Here is a 5530-nt window from a genome sequence, read left to right as displayed (position 1 = left end):
AGTACAGGTGAGGCAATCTCCCATAGCCCACAGGGATAAGTAGGTGAAGTTTCTATCTGATCCTTTTCCTCCCAGGTTGGTGGGCGTGTCCCAGAGAGCACTCTTTATTTATGGTCACTCCTGACAGCTGTGTGAACTTCCTCTTCCAGCCACTTGGTGGATTAGACAATCTGGAATATTCTCCCAATGTGGATATCTACACGTTACAAAACCTCACACCCCACACTGGTATGTGCATTGCTGAGCCCATAAAGACAGGAGGAATGTCTTAAAGACCACAACTTCAAGCAAACAAACTGAACTGAAACCAGAGAGGTGAGTAATCATGATGGCAAAGTTGTGGCTAGGTACCTAAAGCTCTGAGGATTATGGTCACATATGATTTGAGAAAATGGACCACTGAAGCAGGAGAGGCTGGATTCAAGATACCCTCAAAAAAAAAAAAAAGACTCCCAAAGGGCCTGCATGGTCAGTAAAAGCTAGACAAAAAAAAAAAAGAAAATAGCATGCATTTTTCTACTGTGAGTCTGGATTTAATGTAATAATGATAATACTCATCAGCACTGGAACTCGTTACCGCCAGTCCCAGTGTTCTCATGTGGATCTAAGGCTACTTCTGCACCATACATGGAGTCAGGGAAAATAAAGTCAAGAAATTAAAGCAATCCTGACTGAGCTCTGTCCGCAGAGCCCAGAAGTAGCATGCATAGATTCTCCCGGGACACCAGCGTCATTGCCTCAAAGCCTGCAGAATGTCCACAGGTTAATTTCAGCCACAAAAAACTCCTAAGGAAAACTGCTGACATTCATGGAAGTTGGCTACAGTTAGTGGCAGACAGCAGAAACAACCACAGACAGAAACTGACCCTTGAGCTTCTCAGATACTGGGACTCTCCGGTACAGAAGATATACTACCAAACAATATCAGGTTTAAAGAAAGAAAAGATAGAACACAAATAGCAAAGAAAAAAGAGAACACTGATCATGACCAAGCAGATTCAGAAAAAAATAATGGAGAACATCTAGAGGTAAAAATACAATTAATTGAAATTAAAACTGGATGGATGGATTAAAGAAGAAATTCATCACAATGACATGCAGCAGTCGGATAATAAACAGTTCATAGGCGTATATGACTTCCTATGTACACTGTATGTAGTACACCAGGCATTGTTCTGAGTTTTTTGCTAATATACCATAAGAAAGAGGGAGTGAATTAGAAACTGATACGGAAAATTTACCTTTAGGGAAGCGAAGAGAGAAATATGAATGCAAGTGCTGTGTCTCGTGTTTATTAGTGCAGTATCCTACACACAAGCTTTACAACCCAGCTGAGTCTCAGTTTCCTCACTAGGAGCACAGAAGAAGTGACTTGGTGGAGCTTATTGCAGAGCTATTTCTGGAGTTTAGGTTTCCCAGCACTAAAAGAGTAAAATAATAATTGCGGGAGGGAAAGTGAGAGAGGAGAGAGACTGGTTTAATTTGGTCTCAAAATTTTCCACATGCATTCTTTTGAAACATTTTTTTTGCTTTTTAAAAATTCCATTATTATGTAGATTTAGAAAATGTGCATTTTGCACAGTTATGATTCAATACTTCAAAACAGTATTTTATCTGTACCAAATCATAGAAATGACTTGAGAAGACCTTGCCACAAAGATATCACACAACAGGTACTTTCTGTCCGTTGGGTCACAGGCTTTTCATACACAGTGTGCCACAGCAAATTTAGGCATGATTAGAGGATGATCTAATAACAGTTATTATAAATTCCTTTTCTTTAGGACAACTCTATTGTCTAGTTTTTGCTTGAGTTTAGAATCTCAGAAAAACAATTTCATGCTGGCATACTGTCCACTTAATGATATTGTTCTGATCATTGGAGAGATAATGAAAGTCCAGTTAGTTACACACAGTAGTTGCTTATTATCATTGGTGCTGGTGGATTGCAAACAACAAAAACCAACTCTGGCTGATTTAAGCAGATAATTAACTAAAGGGAAGGTAAAGTGGAAGGACTCACAAAATTGATAGGAAGTCTAAGAAACAGCCTTGAAAAATGGGCAGGGACAAAGGTGGGAAAGCCCAGTCCCATCCTGCAAGAGACCCCCCTTGATTAGTATGGCCAGTCTGGTATTTCTGGACACTTATTACCACACCAGTAGATTATCGAATCAGCCTCTTTAACCTTGCCTTTGTGACCCAAAGTCACTCCTTCAAGCTTCAAAGTTCCATGTGATATGCAATTGCCTACCTGGTCATGTGTAGGCCACATGCTGATACCCTTGATACCCAGAGGTAGAGAGATTACCTGACCTCCTTTGGCTTCTCGCAAAACAGAATGTTGACATTCATGTTGACCTCACCAATGTGGTGACTTTAGTTAAAATAACAGTATATTGTATTCTTGGAAAAAAATGTTAAGAGAATAGATTTTAAGATTTTAATAGATTTCACTATTATCCAAAAGTGACAACGATGTGTGGGGTAATGCATATGTTAAATAGCTTGATTTAGCCATTTACCAATGCATATATATATTTTAAAACATCATGTTTTATACGATCTATATGTACAATTTTATCTTTCAATTAAAACAATAAAATTTTAAGCTTGTTAAAAATGTATACAAAGTTCTTTTCATTAAAGAACTTCAAATCCAACTTGCCTGAGCCACGATTGCTCACATTTTGATACACAGACAATATAAAAGCAAATACATTTTTATGTGACTTCCTGTAGAAAAATTCATGTGAATTATATCTATTTCAACAAATATTTTTACAACACACTCTTTTCACCTAATAGGATAGATATACAAATTGCTTTCCTAGCACAGAGACTTCATTCTTCTGTGTGTCTGTGGCTTCATGACCTTCCCAGACCTCTTTCTCCCCCTTCAGGCTGTGAGCTCCTTGACAACAGGCCGATCCAGCACTTAGCTATGGCTTCATACATGGTAGGTCCCAAAACTGTGTGTAGGACGTCAGGAGGCCCATATTGTCTGCAGAGGAAATAATAGTTCAATGGATTATGTTGTGATGAATAATAATACCTTGCTGAGGACAAGATCTAGATGCCTGTGAACCAGAGTTTTTCAACTTGGCCTTGGGGGCAAGGTACTGGCAATCTCACTGCCCTCTCTACTGCTGCCATCTGCCCAGTTCTCAGCAGGTCTGCCTGACTCATTCCTGCACTGGTCTTCAGGAGCAGACTCCTTCCCTTCCCTCTGGCTCAGTAAATGGCACAGGTTCATCCTTCTTGTGTTGAGTTGCATTGCTGCTGGCCCTTAAAATTTAATTTCAGAAAGCAAGAGCCCAACACCAAAGGTGTATTTTATTTTGATACAATTCTGCACACATTTGCTAAAACCTTCTACTGAGTTGCAGTAGGCTCTGATGACGCAGAAGTGATTCAGCCCCTGGTAGCAAATTAGTAAGCCTTTTCTGAGAATCTACAGCATGCAATAAAAAAAGACAAAACATTCAGGCCATTCCAAAGCAAGTACGATATGGTGCTTGCCCTCTCATAAATTAAATTTTTCTAGAGATAATATGAATAGATTACTGAAAACATCAAAGTAATTTAAATTTTTTTTATTATGCTAAAGTGTAAACACCATGTTAGGAAATCTTGAAGCAGTAACATTTTTTTATCAGATTATGCACACACAACTAACTCAAAGCATTTTGGAATAATATATATATATATATATATATATATATATATATGCTAAGAAGAGCTATATATCTATCAATCAATCAATCTATTTATCCTTCTTTCCTTGCTTTCATCTATTCATCTTCACATATGTCATCCACTTATCTGCCTCTCAGCTTACTCACAGATTTGTCTGTGAATCTATGTATCTACCTATGTTCAGTCCATTCATCTCTCTATCTATGTATGTCATTATAAGAGTTTAATTTCTTTTGGTTGTTCTGGAAACTAGAAGTCAGTAAGAGAAGTGGGTGACTTAGGGTGAAGCTGGTATTTGCAAAGAGCTGTGATTGATTACCAAAATTCACTAGAGATTCTCAGGATGATGAGAGAACAGAATGTGGGAAAGCAGAGAGGGGTGCCATGCCGGTGGCTCCAGGGGAAGTCAAGAGGCCTGATACTATTAGAGCACGGGTATGAGCACTGAAACAATTCTCCCTTGTAGAAGAATGGAGGAAAGTTAATCATACTTCCATTCTACCCTTTTCCTTTTGGTTGTGGTGCTGGGGATCAAAAACAGAGCCTAATGCATGCTAGGCAAATACTCTACCATGGAGCTGCACTCCTTTCTCCTCTCATTCCGTTTCTGTTGATGTTTCCTAATCAAATAGGAAATGCTTGCATAGTGTTCAACTTGTGCCTACACTATCCTAAGTGCTTCCCATGGATTAAATAAGCTCATCCTCACAATATCCTATGATGTAATGTCATGATATACCCGATTATTCCCATTTTACTAAATATGCATAGACTGAGGCACAAACAGGTAAAGTGCTTTAGTCCTAAAACTGGTAAATAGAGATTTCAATTCAAAGCAGCCCAGATGTGATGTCCCCCTCACACTGTGCTATACTGCTATGCCACATGCTAGAGATAAGGTGGCCACGAGCACAGTCTCTGTCCTCAAGAGCTTACATCCTTGGGGGCAATATTAAGCAAAAATAACCATGAAATTAGCATCATTTCCAATTATAAGGAGTAACTAGGAGTATAAGTCAGGGCAATCTCACATGACCTGGAATTGGGAGAAAAATTAAGGATCAGGACAGTTGTACCTGAGCGGGTGACACTTATTCTATAGGCTGTGGAATGAGTAGAAGTTATCCAGGAGAAGAAGATGGAGGCCCTAAGGAGAATCCCATTTCCAGCCTAGGAATCATCCAATGTGTAGTCCTGAGGAATGAGGGAACCGGCCTGCTTCAATGGACAAGCAGAAAGAAGACTGGTGCCACTTAAAGATGCCAAAGGCATCAAGGACATAAGAACCCAATTCTGCAGGGTTTCTGCCAGGGTTTCACATTTATCCTAAGAGCAATGGGTGATCCTAAGCACTGACTCGGTATGGCTTGTGTTTAAGAAAACTCACTCCCTCTTGGGAGGCTAAAGTTCTAACAATGGTGCTGGGACAGGGGGTGGCTGAGGAGATGGAGAGAGGCAAAATAATTCAAGAGGTGTTTCGGAGGCAGAATCCACATGGGGAGTGAGGAGCTGAGCTTGTGAGAGACTCCCAAATTTCACAACTCTGCAGCAAGCGCAGTAAATGTTTTCAGCAAAAGTTCTGAATAAACTTAGAGTAAATATTCTAGGCTTTGTAGACAATATGGTCTCTTGCAACTGCTCAGCTCTGCTCAGTGAGAAAGGGAAAGCAGACATTGACATTAGTACAGCAATGGGCATGGCTGTGTTCCCTTGAAATCACCTTTAAACTCAGGAAGCTGGCCAGACTTGGCCTTTGGGCCCTCATGGGCCAACTGCTGGTTTGGAGAGTATAAAGGTCACTAAGATTTGGCACCGTGGAGGAGAATGGGCC

The sequence above is a fragment of the Marmota marmota genome, unplaced genomic scaffold (assembly GCF_001458135.2).
Source record: "Marmota marmota marmota unplaced genomic scaffold, marMar, whole genome shotgun sequence".
Taxonomy (NCBI): Eukaryota; Metazoa; Chordata; class Mammalia; order Rodentia; family Sciuridae; genus Marmota; species Marmota marmota.
The sequence above is the reverse complement of the archived record's forward strand: the minus strand, read 5'-3'. Positions refer to the sequence as shown.